The sequence below is a fragment of the Pogona vitticeps genome, chromosome 5 (assembly GCF_051106095.1).
Source record: "Pogona vitticeps strain Pit_001003342236 chromosome 5, PviZW2.1, whole genome shotgun sequence".
In the NCBI taxonomy this organism is placed as follows: Eukaryota; Metazoa; Chordata; class Lepidosauria; order Squamata; family Agamidae; genus Pogona; species Pogona vitticeps.
In genome coordinates, this window is record NC_135787.1 from 31,953,786 (window position 1) to 31,978,766 (window position 24,981).

Below are 24,981 nucleotides of genomic sequence, written 5' to 3' on the forward strand. Positions count from 1 at the left end.
GGGTGGGTTTGGACTGGGGGGTTATGTGTTGTCTTGTTTTTGGACTTCTTTTCTTTCTTTTCTTTCTTTTTTTTTTTTGTAGTCCCAGCATGGGACTTGCTCTGTTTATTTTTATTTTTGGTATTTTTTTTTAAATGCTGGAGTGGATTAATACCATTCCCATGCATTCCCATGGGAAATGGTGCTTCGACTTACGAACTTTTTGATGTACGAACGCTGTTCCAATACAGATTAAGTTTGTAAGTTGAGGTACTTGTAAGTCACATATATAAAGTACAAATGAGAATGGGCTAAACCTAATATAAATACATAAAAATTAAAGGCAGAGAAATTGGAGTCTCCATTTCATGGGGGCTTTTTTGAGAGTGGGGTGAAGGATTCTGCACCATCTGAGTGGGAGGATGGTTTCCCCATCTTTTACTATCTAGTCTGTCTGCAGTTTGGAAACCTTTATCCCTGTCTGCAGAACAAGAAAGAGGGAGAAAGTGATGGGGGGGGTTTGGGGAGTGGAGGAGAGAGAGAGAGAGAGAGAGAGAGAGAGACAATATTTTATTTTCAGGAAAACAGTGACTGAATAGTGTTTTCTCCCAGACACACATTGGGTAGTTTCATACAGAACATCAAGATGAGTACCATGTCAGTGCATTCTGGAAGAAGGATAGTTGAGGCCAAAAGTTACCATTTTGAAATAGTTTTCTTTTCTTGCTGTGCTTTTCAAACTCAGGGTGATGGTTCTGTCCAATATTCTGTCACCAATGCACCATACAGAAGAAAGATAGTAGCTTTTTTCTATGCATGTTTATGAACGATGGATCAAGCAATGTGGGTTTGAGGGTGTGTTTTCTGGCTAATAATATTTGTTAGAATAAACTGCGGCAAATCTTACACCATTATCCACTATGTCCAAATTGATTCTTGATAGCAGAATTCTCACTCAAACATGTGGAACCTCTACAGCTAATGCAACTTCTCTGCCAACCAGTCCAGTGGTCCTTATTTAAGTGCTTGGACTCTTTTTGTTCTGAATGGAAAGTTATATCACCAAGGAGTATAGATTAATCACTGCCAAATTAGAAGGGCACATCTCTTGCTGCCTTTGTTCAATAGTATGTTTGTGTGTGAAATGTGAAATAGTATTGATCTGGGTGTTTCCAGCCCAAATCAATGGTGAATTTCTGAAAAGCATCAGTAAGTCTATGTCAGTTGACATTTATGCTCCTTGGCAGCTATTCAAACAAAACAAAGGTTGTTCTATTAATAATGACATTATGCAGCTGAAATGGCTCGCTGAAGAGGTCATGATGACATCCGTATCCCTCCCCCAAACTGTTTCATTCTCCCTGATGCTTTCTCAGTCTCTTATTTGCTGCATAGTATATGTAGCGATTTCTTACCAGATGTTTGTTATGTGTCCCATAAACAGAATATATGAAAAAATATCCTATTTTCCCCACTGTAATTACAATTACAATTTCTTTCATAGATGGATGTGGGCATTTATTGATGTTTTCTTGTTTAATTGTTTTTTAAAATCTTGGATTCAGCTACTGATCATTACAGTAGTAATTTTTGGGAATCTGTTTAGTTCTTATACATCCCCCCTTCATGCTGAACAGTAGTGGTATATGTTTGCTTCTCCAACTCCTGTTGAACTCAACAGAGTACACACCATACTATCTGGACAGTTATAGTATGTTCTTTACCCCTCACATTTTAAAAAAAAAACAGCTGCTGGTAAGCATCAGGAAAGAAGATTAGAGTCACCTAACACTTTTGGCTTGAATACTGTGGGTCAACTGAGCATGTCTGAAGTTCATGACCGATTTAAAATTGGGTCAACATACAAATGAGGTGAAGAACATGTGCCCATCCAGATGTTGCTGGATGATGATTCCTGTCAGCGAAGTCCAGGATACACAATGACAAGAGATAAAGGCAGTTATAGTTCAACAACATCTGGATTTTGGATATAGAACAACACTTGGATGAAAGAAGAAAAAATACTGTACAAATAAGAGAAGGAAGGAGAAAATATGAAAGACATTGAGGGAAGAAGTTTCTTATTCTTTTCTAAAAAAATTTCAGTGTGGTGAATAAAATAAGTAATATCCATCACATCCTACAGAGCTGTAGCTTAGGGCAATAAATGGACATTCCCTTAAAATAAGGGACATCTGGCAACCCTAACAAGGAGAGAGCATCCCCCAATGGGTCATCTTACTTCCTTTACTACTGCCAAGCTGAGAGCTGAAGCAATTCCCCAGCATCCTCCTCTGTTCTAGGTCAGAGAGATTTATATAACCCTAGCTCTGACATGATTAGTCTCAGCTGGGTGAGTGCCTGCAAAATTGAATTAACCCCACATGAACCAAACAGAGGAGCATACCTTTCAGCAGTCCACCCTTCAGCTGCAGAGAGGTTCTTTTCCAAGAGCTAATTATTCCAGTGGCTGATTTTTTTTTTTTGGAGATGTTTTCACAAACTACAGTCAAAATGTGTCTGTGTGTCCCATGAGAATCTTTTAAATATAATAGCTGCAAAACATTAAATGAAAGGGGTGAGAATTTAAACTAAATTTACAGTACATTTTGACCAGTGTGTTTTTTCAGTTTACAGGTCTAGGAAATCCAAACACTGCATTATTTCTAAGAAAAGGACTCAGAAGAGCAACAGAACTGAACTCAGTGGGCTAAACAGTGAACTTGTTTAAAGCATAGTTTTTATTAGGTTATTTTTGAAATTTAATAAAAATATTATAAAAAAAGAACTGAACTCATGATGGCTGGAATCTTGTTGCACCACTTATGCTGTGTAAGGCTGATGATGTCATCAGCCACAGTGATTTTTGAGCAATTAAATATTTCCAATTGCCCTCAGGGTCCCAAGGCTCCGTCCCATCACCAGGAATTTGTTGGTGCCGTGGTACAGAAAGACAACTCTAATTTCTGAAACAAGCCCTTTGATAGCAAAATTGCCCCAGCAGGGGCAATCTTTAGAAATTAAAGACTCACTGCATCAAGTGTTCCTCCTGCTGGTTCTCCACAAGGAAGGGGATACCAAGAAGACCCCGGGATCTTTGGGGAGGGAAGGTAATAAGAAATCTTTAATTCAGGAAAAATCACTGTAGGTGGTGACATCATCAGCCTTACATGGCATAAGTTAAAGCAACAGGATGTCAGCCATTGTAGAACTTTCACATTCTCTTCAGACTTGGCATTTGCCATGTATCCATAAATGCTGTCTGCGATGAAAAACACCCCTTCAACCATTCATACCATTATGTCCTTCGTCTTTGGACATTTCTCTGTTCTGCTCAGTAGAAGTCAAGGACAAGGAAGGCAAAGGTTTAACATACCAGAGATTCTGTCTATCACAAAATATACACGATTCCAGAATGGATGGAACCATTTTCATGTAGGCGTGCATGTGCATAGGCTTTAGAGATCAGAACTTTATTACCGTTAATGTTTTTAATAAGGATTTTCTAAAATTTGTAAATTTCTTTGTAGTGAGTATGAAATAAACTGAAAGCAAACAGATCCAAATGTATGAAAATCCAAAGCAGATAAATTTATCCTTTTCAGGCCCAGGCTTTGAATTCTTCATTCTTTGAAGTATATTTTGAATACCTGAGTAGACAACCTGCTGCTGTGTAAGATTTCTACTTTGTTTGCTTTGCTTTGCTTTTTCTGAGACGCTCCTCATCTTTGATGTACACATGGCAGGCAGGTACCTCATGATCCTGTACAAGCTGAAAATAGCTCTGCTTACTAAATTTGGCTAGTATCTATCGGTGAAAGTTTAATTTCATTTTATTTTTGAAATATTTACCAATCATATTTTCAAGACAGAAAGAACCCAAGGCTTTAAAAAACTGAAACCAAGAGAATGCTTAAGCCGCTGCTGAGCTAAGGCTTCGGTGGCACAGCTCACCTTTGCCCCCCTCCCTGGATAATGCGAGACCTTTTGGTCTCACAAGAGCAATCGGGCAAGAGGGGAGAACGTTAGGTTAGTTAAGGGACGTTCTCCCCCCCTCTCCCCATCCTCTTCCTTTTCTGGCAATGGTGAAGGACAGAGCTTCGCTGCTTGATTCTATTTTGGCTGCATCACTGATTGAGGGCTGTGGAGAAATGCATTCAGAGGTTGGGAGAGTAGTACAATGGATTACTTACATCTCGGTTAGGCTCCTGTCGGCGGTGGGTGGTGCAGCTTGGCTGAGTGCCAGCCACTTGGGCGAGCTTGGTGTGCCACTCGGCTCTCAGGCCACGAGCGCTCAGATTTCTTCCTCCTCCCCTTCACTTCTTAATGGTCAGTGCAACCTAAATTTGGTTATAGGAAGATTGGTCTAAATTTTCTTGAAATCATGGGTGATGAGTGAAGTGCCTGATGACTGGATGAGGGCTAATGTTGTCTCCATCTTCAAAAGGGGCAAAAGGGAGGAACCAAACAAGGACCAGTTCTGGATGCTGCACTTTAAGAAGTACACTGACTAACTGGAACAAGCAAAAAGGGGGGTAACAAGGATAATCAAGGGACTGGAAACAAAGCCCTGTGAAGAAAGAGTGGAAGAACTGGGCATGTTTAGCCTCAAGAAATGAAGACTGAGGGGAGATAAGATAGCATTTTTCAAATACTGTATTTGAAAGACAGTCATACAGAGAAGGGGCAGGATCTGTTCTCAATAATCTCAGAGTGCAAGACAGTGAATAATGGACTCAAGTTACAGGAAGTCAGATTTCTGTTGAATATCAGGAAAATCTTCCTAACTATTAGGGCAATTCAGCAATGGAACCAATCACCTCAAGAGATGCTGAACACTCCAACACTGGAGGTGCTTTGATTCCAATTCTTGCATGAGCAGGGGGTTGAACTTGATGGTTTTATTGGCCTTTTCCGGCTCCATTATTCTATGAAGTCAGATATGCATATGCAAACACTGTCCCACATCTCATTCCCTACTGGAAGTCATGTGAGCCTTTGTGTGTGTGGTGTGTGAAAGCCTGCACAGACTTTTGTAAGTGCAGTGAGCTACAGTGCCTATGCAGACCCGTGGAAACATCAGGAGAGAAGGTGTCAGAAAATGAGGAAGTCAAGATCTTGTGGGATTTCCAGATCCAAACTGATAGACACCTTAAACATAACACACCAGATATAGTAGCAGTAGAATGAAGAAATGTCTGGATCATTGACACTACAATTCCAGAGGATTCCAGAGTTGAAAATAAAGAATTGGGAAAACTAATGAAGCACAGAGACCTAGCAATCAAAACATCTCGCCTCTGGAAGAAACACACTTTAGTGGCCCCTCTAGTCATTGGGTCAATGGAGGTAGGCAATGGATAAAAAAAAGAAGACCAGACCTGAGGTAGATTAATTCAGTAAAAGAACTCATGGCCTTGCACTTGGAAGTACTGAGCAGGGCTGTTAATGATAAGAACTTTGGAGGTCATTCATTCATAGGGTTGCTATAAACTGGAAGTAATTGACAGCACATAACAACAAACATTCCTTTCAATGAAATCATATTTACCAACAAATATACTGTAACAGTTCCATGTGTACATCTGTATATCTATCCTATTTTACACTCAGAGACAAGTTAGTGGTTGACTGGCTGATATACCTCAGCTATAGCACCCAAGCATTTAAAACTAAATCTTACACCATTCTGGAATCTTCTGGACGAAGAGTGGCAAAGAATTACTTTAAATAAGTAAATCAATTCAGCTCCCTCAACAGCTATTTATTTCTGATACTATGCTGACTTTCTAAAAGCAGGAATTCAACAGTGCAGCTGGGATTTAATCAGCCCTCTCACATAAATCTCTTGGTCTTATTTCTGTACTAAAAGTTTTGTTTAAAAGAATTGAAAAAGAAACTGGAGGAGATTATCACAAAGGGTCTGAAAGCTGTAGCAGAAGTATCTCTCCTGTGGCACCCCCACTATATTCTGAATAGGCCAGAGTTTAGTTTAGGTCAAAAGAAAACTGCTGATCTGGAAATAATGGTACATTCCGGAAAGGTCCAGCTGTCACACCTCACCTCACAGCTGCTCTCCATCATTGCAGAAAGGAAACAACAGAAAATAAAAGCAGCAAAAGTAGGACGGTGATGATTACTGCAACAGTTCTTGGTACTGTATCATCATGGCATTTACCATTAGTAATGTTCTGCATCAAAGTAATTAGTGTTTAAAATATTGTGCTGCTTTGGAAGGACATGGGTAAACCAAGAACCTCATTCATGTGTTCATAAAAGCATGAGAAAGTGGATAGTGCATGCTGAGCAGGATTATGCCATATGTCCATGGACCCTACCAAAGCATACATAGTTTCCTGCACCCTTGATAATGGAGAGCCCTAAATCAATCTAACAGAAGCTTCCACACACTTGGGTGAGTGCACTTAGACTTTGGGCTAGTGGCAGAACGGGTAGACACAGCAGCAGCTAGAAGAAAACAGATTAGTATTCGAGCCAGTGTCTTCTGTCTAGGCTTTCAGAATGTAAGCTGAGCAAGTTTAACTTCTGACGGCTAATTGCAAAACAAAGGAAGTTAATTTGCAAGCTTTGTTAGATTAGAAAAGTTTGTGGTATTATGATCAGATGCCTTTTACAATTTAAGGAATTGCTGCTTCTTACAGCAATGTCTCTGTTAATATCCAGTCCAGCACTCAGAATTCGACATCCATTCTTGTTTCTCAGTGAACCAATCTGGTATTCATCAACGGGTAAAGTTGATGTCTGGATATGTCTTTCTCTCTACCTCCCCCCAGTCCTGCATCTGGAACCAATTCTTCCCCTATCTCCCTTCCTTTTCCCTACCCATCCTTTAATAAACTGCAGTTCTTCAATTAATACACACCCATTAATTTCACAGGTTGTGACTATGCTCCAGTTCTAAATCAATTGCCCTTCAATTAATCCCCCATTCATTATTACTTTTCTTGGAGGATAATCAACCTTTAAATAAATGAATTCTTCTGCAATTAGGTGTTTCCTGAAATCCATTACCTTTACAGATTTTAAGGTGGGGTCCACTCTATGTTTTTGAGATGGAAGAGGAAGGCACTTTTGTGCTCTTTCTGTCACGTATATATCCTTCCTTCCTTCCTTCCTTCCTTCCTTCCTTCCTTCCTTCCTTCCTTCCTTCCTTCCTTCCTTCCTTCTGACTTGACGCTATCCTAAGACACCTGCTTGTTTCAATCTTTATGATGGCTGAATAAACAGGTGATGTCCCTATGAATAAAGAATACAGTGCGAATGAAAAAGTGCAGAACGTGTCTCCTATTTCTCAAACAAACAAGCGTTTTGCTGTTGCCTTTTCAGTACAGATGGACAATGGGAGTGAACACTGCTTATTTCATGCCCAGATGCATGCTAAGGCTCAGGTTACAAGAACATCAAGTCCCTATGAATATGGCATAATAAGAGGTTCCAGGTAAACAGATCATGGTTACCTTTGATTGAAGGAGCACTTGTATACTTCCTTACAGATCTCTCACTTGTTTGCTTCTCTCCCTTATTGTCCATTTTTAACCGGGTTACATTATTTCTCCATGGACACACACACCAGAATATCCCAGCCAATGTGTTCAGTGGCTTTTCAGGTCCCCTCAGTTGTCTTTCAGCTTATTTGCCTTGTGACCCTTGGTGTCTGGATATGTCCCCCTGCTCGGTCCCACATCTGGAAGCAATTCGTCCCCTATTTCTTTTCATATATATGAAACATTATTTTTGCCTTTCTCTTCAAGCTAGCAGAAAATGTGGGTGGGATCAAACAGATATTTGTCCTGCTGTTTAGTCTGCTGCAGGAATTGATTAGTTTGCTCCTTTTTCAGGTGATCAGACAGTGTAACTGTACTGGGAAACACTGTACGTTAGCTTTATTTATTTATTTATTTATTTATTGGACTTATATACCGCCCCATAGCGCTACAAGCACTCTCTGGGCGGTTTACAATTTTAATTATACAGGCTACACATTGCCCCCCCAGCAAGCTGGGTACTCATTTTACCGACCTCGGAAGGATGGAAGGCTGAGTCAACCTTGAGCCGGCTACCTGGGATTTGAAGCCCAGGTCGTGAGCACAGTTTTAGCTGCAGTTTAAACCCAATTATTGCAGTTTTTTGTGACTTACATTTACCCTTTCAATAACATTTACACTGAACAGTGCCATCACAATATTTGGACAACAGAATTATTATTTTTATTTGTGTTTTCTCTTAACCATATTAGTGCACTTGTTATGACCTTAAAACTGATCATAAATTGGTAGATATAAATATCAGAGTGACTGTAAACAGATAAATGTCCTCCTTTGAAAAATAACCAAATATTTTGTTTTGTTTAGAGACCTACAAGTTTTATTGGCATCTGATTATGCAGACTGATTTCTGATTGTGGCCTAGTGCTCCATGGAAGTTTATGCCAAACACAACTCATTCGTCCTTAAGGTGCTATAAGATCCTTCATTGTTTTTCCCCCTATAAAAAAATAAATAAAAAATATGATGGAAACCTCATGGGAAAAAGTGGAGGAAAAGTGGCCCAGCTTCTTGGAGAGAGTCATTGCTGGGGCATGAGAAAGAAAAATGAGCTGGTATTCATCAGTGGACTATGCAGAGCAAAGGACAGGAGCTTTGAATCCCCACTATGCCTCCTGGAAGATGGGCTAACTATGATTACAAGTGCATGTGGCTGGTAGTGTTCCATGCCCTGCCACCTTCCCAGCCCTGGGCCTATTCTATGGTCCCCAAGTGCCACTAGAAGGCGGTCTTGACAAATCCACTTCATGTACATTCTTCCTAGAGAAGCTTGGGAGGGTTGTCGTAAGTTGGAATTGACTTGAGAACATATAATTATAACATAGAAAGGATTGGGAGGATTGGGATGGGAGATACTGTACCTCCTTTTAAAGCTCTAAGTACAACCAACTAATGTAGTGGGGTTTTTAACCTGTAAATTTGTCTTTTCCCTTTGGTCCTGAGGCTTTGGGAGTACCGGGGACTAAAAATGTAAATAAGAAATAAATCCCCAACTTTGCTGCATTCCATTTGTTCCAGGAATATGTACATATCTGTCTTTCTGTCTAACTGAAAAAGGAAGTCTCAGAGTTCGGAGACTTAACTTCTCTCACTCACAGCATGCCAAAAAACAAATCCGGGAGGACTGAGCAGGTGCCACCTCTGAAATGCAGCAGGATTAGGTTTTACTTGTAGTTTAACAAGCATCCAGATATATTATCCCCTGAAACATTTCAATGTCAAGCTCTTAAAGATTTATCTAGCTTAAACAAACCATAGGGCGTTGCTAAGGGAGAGACGATAACAGGAGTGTTGTAACATTTCCGATGAAGGCATTGTTGACATGTCGGGTTTTTCTCTTGCTCTCTGAGCTTGTTGGGTTTATACTGATGGCATTTGACGTGATTTCCTTTCATATGTTGCAATGGAGCTTATTCATTCTTTCCAAACAAACTGTACAGATACCTGTCAAACACACCATAAAAAGAAAAGCTTGGGAGTGAGAGCATTCTGCATTTGTGCAAGGTCAAAAATAGAAACTGAACATTTGGTTCCATATGTCCAAGGCAACTCGTAGTAGTAGTAGTAGTAGTAGTAGTAGTAGTAGTAGTAGTAGTAGTAGTAGTAGTAGTAGTAGTAGTAGTAGTAGTAGTAGTAGTAGTAAGATATAGCAATTAAAATGAAAGAGAGAACATATATTTTGTGGAACTCTTTGGAATTTGCCTCCCCTCACATGGCCTGTTGCTAATAAAAATGTGTACGTGTACATGCATGGGGAGATCTTCCGATTCCCAGTGTGGTGTGGTGGATTGAGTGATGGACTAGGACTCTGGAGAACAGCATTCAAGTCCCCACTTGGCAATGGAAACTCACTGGCGGAGTGGAACTAGTAAAGCCATGGCTTAAATATGTCACTTACCTTGAAAGCCCTGTTAGGGTCGCTATAAGGCAGTTCTGACTTTACAGCACAGAAAACATACACAATAAAAATGTGTACTGTATTTAGCTCATTTAATAATAGAGCTTGCATTGGGGTGTCTTTGCCAAGATTATTCACTGTACACTCTGTCTTTTCTAGCATATTTACATCCACAAAGGCCATGCCTTAAAAAGAAATGGTGTTTTCTTTCTAGCCCTATATGCAGTGTGAACATTGTGCATAGATCTAAGCCAACAGTACATTTCCTAATCTATGAAGCAAAACTGAACTTTCTCCAGGCCATCAGTGTCTTATTTATTGCCTGTCCCCAAAGACTGGGATTTAGAATTTGGAAAGCTCACAAGAACAAAATGTTTTTCTCTGTGACTAATGCAATGCTGAAGTGCTGGGTTCTAAATGGAACCCAGATCTGTTGGGAGAAACCAGATCAAGGTATTAAGAAGGTAACACTGGATAGGAAAGCCTTTTATCCCTGTCAAAATAGGGATATGCTCATCTTCTCATAGACAATTTCCAGTAAGCATTCAGAGGTATTCAAAACTTATGATTTTGTGCATCAAAGTCTCACTTAGGGTTTTTGAATCTCTCTCTCTCTCCCTGTGTGCTCGTGTGCACATGTATGTGCAAATGTATGGGGAGATCTGCAGATAAAGGAGATATACTGTAATGCCAGAAAGAACGGCTACTACTCAGTCTAAACCTTGGATGATTACTGTTAGCAGTTGACACACAAATATAAATCCATCCTTATTGGAGGATGCTGGTGGTCCTTTTCAACACGAAGCTTCTGAAACTGGGAAGTGCTAGAAACAAGAAGGAAGGAAGTCAAGTTGGTGAGAAGGTTGATGTATTCCATTCCTTTCTCAAGAAGAAGGCAAGGTCTGGATCTGATTTAATTTCACTTCTCTCGCACTTCATTCTGTCTCCACCCCTTTTTAATGGTTCTTCTGCTAGCAGTTCTTAACTACAACACATCTGCCAGCAGCTTGTTCATTCAGTAGATCAGAGATCATCAGGTAGCAGAGTGTTCTGTTGCAAATTGTACCTAACCCCAATCTTCTACAGCAATCATATTTTTGCACTGCCCATTTTAAATCTGTCACCCTGCATAGTAGCAGTAGCAATAGCAGTTTCTTCTTCTGAAGGAAAAGTCAGGTAATTATATCCTGCATTTTTGCTTATGAAGCACTCATGGTTACTTGTGCCTTGGTTAAGATGCAGTAATCAAAAATCCATCAAAATACAAAGGAAAACCTCCAGCAAGGATGGAAACCAACATATTATGCCTTAACAAATACCCAAGCCAGCAGATCAATACATAAAAATGTCAAATTCAGCAAATATGGTCAGCTGTCTGCAGGTGAAAAGCTGCTGAAAGCAGAACAGTATTTTTGACCTAGCTTGGAATGGCATCAGGGAAGAAGCCAACCATATCTCCCAGAGCCTAGCTTTCCACAGTCTAGCAGAGCAACAGAGAAAGCTTATTGCATGATCTTGCCAATGAACTTGATCAATTGGCATGGTTATGCAACTTGAGATAATTTCAGAGATAACAGGCAGACTCAGTGGATTAAAGTTAGTGCCACGGGTATTCTGATCATAAATCATTTAGGCAATGGTCGATTTTAAGCATGGGTTCTCATCCTGACAGTTCTTATTGCTGCACCTCCAAGGTGAAGGAGAGAAAATAGACATTGACTTGTGCTGATCCATATCAACAAACTAGCTCTAGCAATTTTCTTCTCCAACAGAGGGAAGTATTTTGAAAAGCAAATGAGTCTTCCTTATTCACGCAAGGCCAAACCACCCAAATTACTTTGCATTATGAATGGGGAAAGGTACAAAATATATATTGGAAAATTCATTATAGTTTCGTTATAATTCCTACTAATCAATGTGTCCCAGTGTTTTAATCCTCAGTACACCACAGCTTCAGGACTTTAAAGGTAAGAATTAACCTTTAATATTTCACATTAGAATTTTGCATTGAATCTGGATGTTAATCCAGGAAAACCAGAAGACAATGGAACAACAGATACATTTGTAGCCTTGCAACTGTATTCTGTAGCATCTGAAGAAATATGGCCTCCATATAGAGTACATCACAGTAATCTAATCATGATTTAACTAAGACGTGCATGATCAATGAATTACTAGGAAAATTAGAGTACTTGGGAATGGTAGAGATAAATTTCTCATTGACTTCAGTAAGCATTCATTTCTTGTTTACCCATTATATTTATTTTGGTCATTTTCAAGAACAATGTATTGATGACATGTCTATGCATGACATTAAATATCTTTGACTGTCATAAATCTGTAAGAAACAGTTCACTGTAAAGGTTAACTGTGTATTATGGTTATTTCACTGGAGTTTGCTTTCCAGTCATCTGTGGCATCTGACACTCTTAATAACATAGGATCTGGGGCTTCCTGCTGCTTCAGATGTTAGTGTCACTGGTCCCAGTGAAAATGCTAGTATAGGAAGTACTTGCAATGTTCAGATAAGCCACATAATGGCAAAAGCTCAGATAGAAGATGGGAAAACCCTTGAGTAGTTATCATCTGAGTAGACCACCTGGAAAAATAATCAGACTGGGTACGAGATTGTAGGGGGTTGTGCTTACAAATATAACTTGGAAGGAAGTCTCTTTTTATATTCTGCTGTGCATGTGGTAGCCTTTCCAGACTGCACATGAGAAGGCCAGAGGATTGTCAGGTCTCCCTGGGTTTTCAGGGCCACACCAAAGTAGGGGCCCTTCAACAACAGTAATATCTGTATGGCAGACAGCATGGATTTTTTGTGCTACCTTCTAAACATTTAGTATATGTACATCTTACCAGTTGCAAGTGGGAAGAAGGTAGATGCTTGGACAGTGAAACCACCCCACACAATAACTATCCAATGTTCAACCCTGGAAGAATTGCAAGATTATGCTTTACTCACAGGTCAAGGGTGTTTCAATCCATTTGCGTAACCTATTGGATTATCTTCTGAATTGACCGGAACAGAAAAGTTTCTGAATAAGGCAAGGATTGAAACTGGATAAGACACAACTCTTACTCTTGTGTGGACTTGTTTCTTGCCTGTTTCTTTCCAGCCCAAATCTCAATGATTTGTGTCTCCTACTTTGTGTTCAGCTCAATGTTGCCTAATGGTAATCTGATGCCAGTTTCTTTTGAACAAGGGCTTTCAAGGTAAGTGAGATATTTAAGGAGTGGCTTTACCAGTTCCACTCCCCCAGTGAGTTCCCATGGCTGAGTGGAAATTTAAACTGAGTCCTATTGAGTCCTAGTCCATCTCTTTGTCTACTACACCACACTGGGTATTGGGTTAATGGGAGACATTTGCAGTTGGTTCAGGGATCCTGTGAATAGAGGAAAGAAGGGGATATGTGCATGAGCCATAGTCTCATTTGCGTTTTTGCAAGACAGTCAGTGTTTTCTGCAATGATTGGGTAAAGAACGTTCAAGGAAGAGGGGTGTTCTCTTTACTTGGTTTACATATTTTAAGGAACCTCATGATACAAAATGCTCAGGCTGTAGCAGCTATGTTTCATACTAGGGAACTCTGCATCTGAGTGACACTAGGGCCAAAACTAGACAATACCATTGGCACATCATTAGAAGCAACCACCCCTGAAATGATAAAAAGCATCTGCTTATCTTGGTATGAGATTGCCCCAATTTGAGTTTTACAAATGAGCTTTTTTGTTTTGTTTTATGAGTGGTCATCTAGAGCTAAATATAGGCTTCATTTGCAAATCCAATTGTGCTTTGAAGGAACTGCATATCTGGAGTATAAAACTGATGAAAAGCATCTGGATTAAATGGATGAAAAACAGTTTGAAAAATTACTATATCCCGATAACAGGAAATAAGCACTTCCCTTAGCATGTCATTCGACCTTAGGATGCTTACAGTTAAGGAATCATTATTTTTAACAAAGGAAAATGGCATTAATTGAGACACTCTGTACTGAAAATCTGCAATTATTCAATAGCAGTAGTGTCTACTCAGAAATAAGCCACACTGACTTCACTGGGACTTACTATTTGGCAAGACTGTACAGGATTGATGCCTAAATAAGCTTTGCTCATCTGTTTTTCTCTCTGCAAAAACTAAAACTAGCTGAAAAGTTACCGTAGTCTTGATTCACTTCTATTAAGCAGTGAAGTTTTGGCTGTAACATGAATACATCCATATGCTGTTTCCCCTTTTCCCATCTGGAATTCTAGCAAAGCATGCTGAGATGTTACCATGGCTGTGTAATAGCAACCAATTGTATTTCACTGTCTTTGTGCCATCTGATCTGTTTTGAGTTTGGAAGACTTGCTGGAAGAAGTGATAGCTTGCTGGCTTGTGAGTCATATTTATTAAATACAAAATGTTTTCACAGAACCCATTTCAGAATCACAATAAAGCAAGGGAAACTAAGTAGCTGATCATGTCCTAAAATAGGGTGCACAGCCACGTAGGATGTGTGTGGGAAAGCAGAACCACGTGTTCCCCTTTTTCCATCTGTTTGTCAATATAAGTATGTTTGAGGGAACTTGGTGTGGTGGAGAGAGTCAGTGAGGTGTATTGGACAGAGTTTCTGACTAGGACTCAGAAAATTCGGGTTCAAATCCCCACTCAGCTATGGAAACTCATGAGGGCAGGGGTTTGCAATGGTAAACCATTGGGTGAATATTTCACATACCTTGGAAACCTTGTTTGTTCCACCACATGACTTTGCGGCACAAAACAGCAACATGTTTGTGGAACTAGAGTCTTGCAAGCAGCAAATTTGGTGCTTGTTTCATAAGTGTACTATGTCTGTCTCTGCGGCAGATGGGCGAGGTCACCATCTAGCTTCAGGATTTTGTTGCCAGAGCTTGGGAGCATTACTCTTTTAGACTACAACTCCCAGAATTCCCCAAGCCAGCAGACCCTCTGAGAGCTGTAGTCCAAAGAAGTATTGAGTCTAAGCTGTAATAGCTTCACACATTGTTGGCCCTCGTTTGCATTGGAACACCTCATGACTGAGATAAAAGGCACTACAGAGGTTAAAATAGTTGTCAGCAAAAGAAAGGAACAGAAGGGTTTTAGGGGGGAAAGGTCACAGTTTACTTCCTCTGCATGTTCACAATTGCAACCCAAACTCACTACTTGAGCCACTACAGTGGAAGTTTGTTTATAAGTTATGGCTGTGTAGCTATTAAATACCTATACCTGGATACTGGAGCTTGAAGATCAACCATTTTTGTAGACTCTCATGGTCTGTCTTGGCACAAAGTAGTTTTTATAGACACATGTTTTGCACAAGACTGCCTTCCCCATGACCTACCAGGGAAAAGTTCATATCTCATTGGAAGTACTTCCTGTGGATTAGTTGATATTTTGTTTGGAGAGAGAGGTAGAATAGAGAAATGACCTTTCTTCAGTGGTTACTCTACTTTACTTTCTTGGTGTAGGTTAAAGAGAATGAGAGGTGGCCACTTTTGGGACAAGGTTGTGGTAAACAGAAGAGTTAATGTTCTGAGAGAAGTAATTCACACAGAGAAAAACTGTTGCCCTTTTTGGCACGTCACAAATCCATTGTCTAATGTTTACTAGAGGTGTCGGGCAGCTGCAGTGAGACCCCTGCCCCTCCTTCAACGTGCCTCAGCCTGTATGATGCTCTAATTAATTTTGTTTTATTTTATTTCAAAACTAAGCTCTCCAAGTTCAAGCTGGTGCCAAAGGCAAGTTCAGATATACAGCCAAGGAAGATAGAAAGGAACTGGCACTTAAAAGTGATGTTCTCCAGAAGGCACGAAGTATGAAAAGTTATTGCTCTTGCTCTGAAATATTCAGTTATGTATGCCTTCAGCTCATTGCTCAATCTGCACTTCCCTGTTTCTCCTTTCCCTGATGCCTAAAGGGAAATAAAATTGATGAAATTACTTCCGAGAGGTGTTTGCCTGTTTTGTGCTAGTTGGTGCATGTTGCTATATCTCTGCTCTCCCTTTCTTGCTCACATTTATCAACTCAGTGTCAAACTCACACAGCTTATCCAATGAAAGGAATGTCCTTCCTTCCTTCCTTCCTTCCTTCCTTCCTTCCCCTCCCCCCCCCCCCTCCCTCCCTCCCTGCCTGCCTGCCTGCCTGCCTGCCTGCAACATCAAACAAAAACCAACTAAAAGGACTTGCATATACACCCAAGTCTTTCATAAATAAGTCTGTTTCCAGCTGCTGCCCAAAATGACAGCATTGTCAAGGAGAGTCAAACCTCCAGAATAAGGATGTTCCACAGGCAGGGTGCCACCACCAAGAAGAACCTTCCATGTGTGCAAAGATCGTGAGTCATATTCCTTTGTTTACAGAGGCTATATGTGTGTTATTTGTGCTGTTGTACCCTAGAACCAATGTGGAAGATATATCAGAGATCTCCTACCAACTCTCCTCAGACTGAAGAAGCTACTTGGATGAGTAGCAAAACATTTCAACCTAATAAGTCCAATTGTCATTCCTCAACGTCCAGATAACCTCACCTGGATGACTGAAAATCTTCACAGATACCATAGAACCCTATAAGATGAAGATTTCTACACCGAGAGAGCCTCTGAACTTACAACTGATAAACTCTATGCAGAAAAGATTTCTCAATCTGTTAGGGCAGTGAAGAGCAGTGTCAGGAGGCACAATTCACACCAGCCCTTCAAATGCTGACTCTCACTATACACATTTTTAGAATGATTTGATACAGCCACTCCACAGTAATGTATGTCAAGGTCAAAGTTGGGAAGAAGGCTGGAGGTTCCTGAGTGTCTTTGTTCCTACACATAATAATAAACAGCGAATACCCAGTGTGGTGTAGTAGATTCAGCAATGGACCAAGACTCAGGAGACTTGGGTTTGAATTTCCACTTGGCCATGGAAACGCATTCGATGTGTGTGGAAGAGGTTAACCTCCTTCGTAACATCAAAAGTCCTATTAGGGTCACTACAAGTCAGTTCCAACTTGATAGTACACAGGTGTTACTATGCAATGTCAGACATGTCTTGGTGTCTGCCATTTCTGGTTTGGTTAGAAGGAGAAGCCAAATATTACAGGTTCCTAGTTGTACCCTAGAACAGTGGTCTTCAACCTTGGGCCTCCAGATGTTCTTGGACTTCAACTCCCAGAAATACTGGCCAGAAGAGGTGGTGGTGAAGGCTTCTGGGACTTGTAGTCCAAGAACATCTGGAGGCCCAAGGTTGGGGACCACTGCCCTAGAAGCTGCATACACAGCTATCCTTATAATATGGGTATCAAGCAGATCAATTTGTAAACTCTACTACCAGAGCCTTCATTATTCCTGTTCCTGTCACGACCACTATTACTACTTTGGAAAGAATCACATACCACAGAGTAAGCCTTGTGGGAAACAGTGTCATTTACTTCTACATGCTTAGGTTTTGAACACAGCAGTGTCCACTTATTCGATTCTTATTTATTTGGTCCCCCCCCCCCATTGTCCATTTATTTCATGAAATGTCAACTCTTTCCTCTTTTGATCTGGGACCAGTTTATTAAAAAAGATTGGCAATGCCTTGTAAAAACTGAGTAAAAATATGGTGAAAACAAAAATCTGAATGGAACAGACCCTTAGCGAACTTGGCATGAATGGCGCCGCTGTAAATCTTCCAAACAGACAGATACAAGCCTAGAGGCAAAATAAAATAAGACTTATTTCTCCCTCCCTCCCTCTCCTTTTTTTTTTTTTAAATGCTTGTTTCTTGGCCCTCTGTTGCTTATGGTGTCTCACCTTCCATGTATCCAGTGACTCATCCTTCAATTACTGCTGCTTGTCATTCTGGTCCAAATTGCTAGGAGGAAGGGAAGTACTGATAGAGACTCTTCAGAAGATTAAAAATAACCCCATTTTGAGGCCTTTTGAGAGTTTTGTTGTAAACAGTTGGTCTTTTCTCTAATTATACCTTAGATGGACTTGAATTCACATGTGTAATACACTCCCAGAAGGATTATTTGGCATTCACGTGTATATTATGTCACTAGAACAATGTATTTCCTCTGTCTTTGAAGATTGGAGGCAATGAAAAAAATAGTTTGGGGTATAAAAGCTCTTTCTGCTGATATGCCACTCAGACAATTTCAGTTTAAAATATTTCCAATGGCATGCCAAAAAGATCATAGTCTTTGGCAGAGATGGGGGAACTGCAATTTCTAATTATACTCCCAGAAAATCTTATATGTTGTGGTTCAACATATAAGAAAGTGAGGGAGTATCAGCATAGATATATGCTCTGAGAAAATACCTTGACTAACATTAAAGGTCTTAAGGAAGGAGGGCAGCCATCTTACTTGATATTTATGTGCAACACTGTTGTTGTCAGTGTTGTCAGTGTTTTGTGTAACATGTTGTGACAACCTATGGTTTCAAGCAATAAAGCTTGTTTGAATAATATAGAGAGAGTAACATGATTATTAAACTCTTATCCAAACTCATAGGTGATTATACAGATGAGTGTCATTACATTGCTTGATCTTTTGTTCTAGAAACTCTGGAAATCAAAGATACATCATCCACACATCCAAAATCATCTGCAAAATGAGGCCAGTTTCACACATGCAAGAATCACAAATGAAGACTGATGTTAAGAGAATGGCATATATTATTCCCTCAAAAAAACAAAAAACAAAAACAAAAACTGGAGCCAAAGTGAGAAACCTGAGGGAGCAGAGCTTGGAAAAATTAATTTTTTGGGTTACAACTTTCTAGCATGGTGCCTGGAGGGGGTCTAGAGCTCCCATCTTTGCTGGGAACTCTAGTCCAAGAAATCAGCTTTTTTATGCAGAGTGTTAGTATAATACCAGAGGGGATGCCTTTATGTCTTCGAATATATAGAGTATGTGTCTGAAGGGAATATGGGAATGAGATAAAGTGTAGTGCTATCACTGAAATACTATTATCTTTATCCTAGAAAAATGGATCTTGTTCCTAAAGAAGAATATCTATTTCAAGTTGCTATGATTCATCTATCCTGGTGGTCAGGTACTGTAATCTCTTAATTTCCAATGCAGGCAGAAATGTTGTTTTCCCTACCACAAGCATTTGTGGTTCCGACACACAACATTCAGGGTGAGGGCTTATCCCATATCCGGAAAGTCAGCTTTCCCCAACTACAATTATTTAAATAGCTGTATGTTATTTATCTCCAGATAAAGTCAGGCTAATCTTAGTTGGATATTTAATAAACAATTTCCTAGTAGAAACCACACAACTTTATGAGGCTTGGGCTACATCAATAAATCCATCAGTCTGTTTCTAGATAAACACAAACTAGGATTAGTGAGCTAGGTCAGCCTCCGAACTTCCATTCTTATGTGAGTGCACTGTCAACAATTACACTGTGTAAACAAAGATGTGTGTGTGCCTTTTCAGAGGGGGGGAAAATCTCTCTCTCTCTCTCTTCACACAGCTTCAGTTCAGCCAGGGTGGAGCAGAACTGGAAATGTCTGTCTCCTGCAAGATGAAACCTGGAGGGGAGCCAAATTCCACTGGTCCTACTGCTTCAGGGAGGAAAACCTTGTAAACCAGCAATTAGTAATCCTGCTACTAAGAGGAAAGATTGCTGGGAAATATAAATAGGGTCACTGTTTATACACAAGTTAAAATAGGAAGTGATCTGATTACTCTGCTGCCAGAACTACATGAAGAGGAAAGGACTTGGCTTGTGAGAATCACTGAGCTGATTCACACAACCTTCTCGGTGTGGCAAAAGGTTGTGTGACTCAGGGCTGAACTAGACAAACAGTTTGCATGGCATTGGAAGCAGAGCTCCTTCATGAAGCCAAAGGCTGCCGGTTTATCCTTACCCAAACTTGCCACTATTTCCATTTTGCTAATTAGTTTGCTTTTGTTTTGTGATTGGTTATCATGAGATAAACATGTGCTTCATCTGGATGTCTGATTTTATGGGCAGCTGACTGAAGAATTTCCACGATCAGAGGGGGAAAAGTTGTAAAAGTAGAGAAAATGAACCCTCCATCTTCTAGTTTTGTTAAATCATGTAGCATGGAGACAATGATGTGTGTGTGTGTGTGTGTGTGTGTGTGTGTTTTGGACTGTATTAATTCAGATTACTGGTGAATCATACTGTATATTCTGTATTATGCACTGAATCCAAAAGAGCAACAATACAAGCTTTCGTGTATTATACAAAGGCAGCTATCCAGCTGTGGAAGGTGTTCAGGAACTGCAGTGGAATGCCTTGCATAATGCATAGAATGGCTCTTTGTTTGAATTCAGATTTTCATCGGATGACTGATTATTGGTTTACTTTATCAACAGTTCTGGGGCCTATAAATTTCCTTATTATTACAGCAGACTGTTAGCCAACACTGTCTATTCTTACTAATAGCTCTCCAAAGTCTCAGGCAGTGGCTGTTTACAGTGCCTGCTTTAGGCCCAGGAGTGATAACTGTGGCCCTCCAGATGTTTCTAGCTTACAGCCTCTCCCATTATTGCTCACCATTGGCTCTGCTGGGTAGACCTAATGAGCATTAGAGGTAGGTTTTCCATGTGTTGAAGTGCTGGCTGAAGACTCTGGAAATTATTATGATTCCCCAGGTCTCCAGATGGGGAGGCAAATCTCAGGTCAAAAGATACATGAGGGATAGACAGTGTAGATGTTGTGTATGAGATGGTTTTAAACCTTAGGTACCTATCTTCATTCATTCACATCTTGTATCAGTGTTCACAAGCCCAGCACAAAGATCTTTGCATGCATATTGCATCCAGCCATTCCCTTCAAGCAGCATAATCTTGTTCACTGTGTCTTCCTCCACCTCCACCCCTGTTACTGCTGATTTCAAAATAGCAACCAGGGATACTGATCATAGCCTTTCTTGGACTGTAGTTTGGGGGGAAATCATTGCAAACTTTTGGGTTTGTCTGTACTGGCTAGTATTTCCTTTGCAGAGTCTGGAAAAGCTACGATGGCACCATAGTTGATTTTCACATGGGTGAACAATATACAATATTTTGGATCTTTGCTGTTTCAGGGGAATGAGGAGATAATGCACTGGCCTATGTCATCACTTGTGAGTTTTAGATCCATCTTTTCTACTTCAGTTACTGAGGAGTATTCAAAAAAGATATTATTTTGCTTCCTTAAACCTGGCTAAAAAGTTCAAATTTCATTTGCTCAAATTATGTATACAGCACTATGCGATCATACTTAGTCATACACCTGTTAAAAATTGGACAGTATGTTTTAAAATAGTGTAAACATTATGGAATGTGAGGTATTGTACTTTAGGAACACCCATTACCTCTGGCGTTGGCAACAAGAGCATTACATAAATAGTTATGTAAGTTTAAAAACAGATTAATTTCAGGACATGAGAAACTATATGCCAAAAAAGTAGTTTTCAGAATAGTCTCCCCTTCACTTAAATGTCTAAAGAAATCCCTTAATGTATGTTGCTAATTTGCATTGGGATGGGAATAGGAACAGGACTGACGACTGAGAGAGAGAGAGAGAGAAATAGCTTCATAGCCCCTGGAGATCTTGAACAGGTCCTGCTGCTATGCAGGCATGTCATCAGGATGTCATATAATTCTAATAGCATGACCTGGACCCTGGTGTAATGCCAGTGATGCAAGGACCAAAAATCATGTTGACAGGCTATACTGAGGAGGAGGAATCTGATCTCAGTAGGGTCAGTCAATATCGTTAAGTTCACAGAGTTCAGATCCAACAATAGTATATTTTTATGCTACCTAAAAAGGTAGCATATACTCACACTGAAGTAAAAGGAGAGCCGAAACACTCTCTTTCTCTTCTGCTCTAAGAATAAAACAACAAGAATAACAAGGTATTCATACTTAAACCTCAACTTTCTTACAATAAATTCAAGGCAACTTATAACTGCTCTTTTCCTTTCCATTGTATTCTCACAAGAACCCTGTGAGGTAGATCATGGTGACTAGCTCAGTGTCACAACAATCATGTTAGGAGCTGGATCTACCAAGCCCCAGTCCAACACATCTTACATCACCACAACTGTTACAGGTTCTCCATCTTAGAATCCAAATACCCAACAAGAACCTCAACTTTATAGGTTAAGCTGAGAGATGGTTACTGATACAAAAGGCCAAACTATGCATTAGAGATAAATTTAATTAAAGATGAAATCATGAGTTCACGACTGCCAGAATCTTTCATGTCTGAGAAATCAGACTTAGGCTTAGCTAGGTGGCTCAGTTGGAGTGGGTTAAATAGGGTCATTTAAGGTCAGAAAGATGAACAAGTGGATCCTAGATCAAATCAAACCTGAACTATCTCTGGAGGCAAAAATATTGAGGCTGTCTGACTTTAGGCACATCATGGGAAAGCAAGCTTCTTTGGAAAAGACGTTAATGCTGGGGAAGATGGAAGGCAGAAGGAAAAGAGGAATGCCAAATACAAGATGGACTGACTCCCTAAAAGAACCCACAGGCTTGAGTTTACAGAAGCTGAGCAGGGCAGTTTTAGGACAGGACATTGTGGAGATTGCTCATTCATAGGGTTAGCATAAGTTGGAAGCAACTTTACAGCACATGAAAACAAAAAGTTACATAGAGGTCTGGTATGCCATTTGGTGTGATGCTTGCATCCACATGGCATATGCACCTCAAGTGATTTTGTTTGGCATATCCCTCCTTTAAAATAAAGGAAAGAAAACAAAGAAAAATCCTCTCTCTTCCTCTAGATGAACAGAGGGAAGAAGCAAAGTTATTTTCAAAGCAAGGATTCATGGAGGAACAGAGAAAGTTTTAAATTTCCCAGTATCATTAAGTTGCCGAGCTGTCTGTTTAAGCCCCTTAACAATACTGGGAAAGTGAAACCAGATGGGAAGCAGCAAACTACTGTACTGTACTTCAGTTTGATTCCAGAGATTGCACATGCTGGAAGAGAATCAAATGCACCTTTAAAAAAAGTAGCTTCTGACAGGGAGCCACAAAGGTGCAGCTCTGGAGATGGGCTGGTTCATGCTGCCACTTATGTTATGAGGTCATGAGATCACCAGCAAAAGGAGTGAACCAACTGTCCCCAGAGCAGACCAAACAGTGGGACAAATGCCCATGTAGTTGCCTCCTTACAGGAGAAGAACATGCTTAGTGCATGAAGACCATTCACAGAGCAAAGCTAGTTAATATGCAAATTACAGGAAGTGAGAAAAGCTCCCACGGTGACAATCACACACAAGCAACTCTTAAGGGATCTTGTTTTCCTATACAGTGGACCCTCGACTTACAGACGGCTCGACTTACAGACTTTTCGAGTTACAGACTTCTCTGGCTGCAAAATTTAGATTCGACTTACAGCCGGAGAATCGACCTACAGACCAAAAAAAACCCAAAATGGAACAAAAATAGAGTAAAAACTGCCAGTTGTGGGATTAATCAGTTTTCAATGCATTGTAGGTCAATGGAGATTTGACCTACAGACTTTTCGACTTACAGCCACCGTTCCAATACGGATTAATTCCTTAAGTAGAGGGTCCACTGTAGTGGGTTCTCTCTATATATGTTGATCTTAAAGTCACTTGCTGAGCTTCATGTCTGAGTGGAAACTACGGGCCTGGTTTCACAGCTGGAATAAACTGGGAGAGGGTTCGGTATTTTTGGAGTCAGGCTGAAGTCATGTGGTCTTTAGCCTGAATCCAAAACTTTTGTGTGTCCTCACCTTTGCCGCCTTTACTTGTGCTGTTGTCCTCCCCTTGCTTCCACTACCCATAAAAGGTAAAGGTTCCCCTTGACAATTTTTGTCCAGTCGTGTTCGACTCTAGGGGGCGGTGCTCATCCTCGTTTCCAAGCCATGTTTTGTTCAGTCGTTTAGTCGTGTCCGACTCTTCGTGACCCCATGGACCAGAGCACGCCAGGCCCTCCTATCTTCCACTGCCTCACGGAGTTGTGTCAAATTCATGTTGGTTGCTTCAATGACACTGTCCAACTATCTCATCCTCGGTCGTCCCCTTCTCCTCTTGCCTTCAGACTTTCCCAACATCAAAGTCTTTTCCAAGGAGTCTTCTCTTCGCATGAGATGGCCAAAGTACTGGAGCCTCAGCTTCAGGATCTGTCCTTCCAATGAGCACTCGGGGTTGATTTCCTTTAGAATTGATAGGTTTGTTCTCTTTGCAGTCCAGGGAACTCTCAAGAGTCTCCTCCAGCACCACAATTCAAAGGCATCAATTCTTCGGTGGTCAGCTTTCTTTATGGTCCAGCTCTCACTTCCATACAACACTACAGGAAAAACCATAGCTTTGACTATTCGGACTTTTGTCGGCAAGGTGATGTCTCTGCTTTTTAAGATGCTGTCAAGGTTTGTCATTGCTTTCCTTCCAAGAAGCAGGTGTCTTTTAATTTCGGGGCTGCTGTCTCCATCTGCAGTGATCATTGAGCCATAGAGCCAGTGTTTGTCCGAAGACAATCTTCCATGGTCAGATGGCCAGTGCGACTTAGACACGGAACGCTGTTACCTTCCCACCGAGGTGGTCCCTTTTTATCTACTTGCATTTGCATGCTTTCGAACCGCTAGGTTGGCAGGAGCTGGGACAAGCGACAGACGCTCACTCCGTCACGTGGATTCAATCTTATGACTGCTTGGTCTTCTGACCCTCCAGCACAGGTTTCTGCGGTTTAGCCCGCAGCACCACCATGTCCCTTTTGCCATTACCCATGCTTCCTGTCAAAACAAGGTTGGTCCCAGGTCCCAGGCATGTGTAGGGGTGATCAGGCAGAGAAGTGAAGGGGTGAGCAAGCAATCATGCTGACAGGGGGATTGGAGCAATGGGGGAGTGATTGGGCAAGCAAGCGAGAGGACAGGCCAGCTAGCATGTTTTTCTGCTTCTATTAGGAATGTTCATATATGTGAAATCAATTCCAACCAATCGATTTCACATTCGCCTCAAAAGAAACAGACCTCTGGCAGAGAAGCAGAAAATCTCACTCCCCAGGCACATTATTCTACATGTGCATGTACCTAGTGTGTACATTAAAATTT

At 40.6% G+C, this 24,981-nt stretch overlaps 3 long non-coding RNA genes across 4 annotated transcripts in view; 1 reads left to right on the plus strand and 2 right to left on the minus strand.

Moving 5' to 3' along the window:
• LOC110072838 (uncharacterized) overlaps positions 1-24,981 on the plus strand; it is a 99,348-nt gene that overhangs the window by 25,975 nt on the left and 48,392 nt on the right. The window contains exons 1-2 of one of the 2 annotated variants that reach the window (XR_013536906.1): positions 16,070-16,285; positions 18,913-18,983. This is a non-coding gene — a long non-coding RNA (uncharacterized LOC110072838). Of the gene's footprint in view, positions 1-16,069; positions 16,286-18,912; positions 18,984-24,981 lie in introns of those variants that run through there. The other variant, XR_013536905.1, reaches the window with a different exon arrangement.
• On the minus strand, positions 105-7,841 carry LOC140707596 (uncharacterized). The gene is made up of 2 exons (XR_013536908.1): positions 2,387-7,841; positions 105-460 (listed from the first exon to the last, which is right to left on the minus strand). It is a non-coding gene; the product is annotated as an uncharacterized LOC140707596 (long non-coding RNA).
• LOC144583232 (uncharacterized) lies at positions 8,205-16,071 on the minus strand. The gene is made up of 2 exons (XR_013536909.1): positions 9,298-16,071; positions 8,205-8,484 (listed from the first exon to the last, which is right to left on the minus strand). It is a non-coding gene; the product is annotated as an uncharacterized LOC144583232 (long non-coding RNA).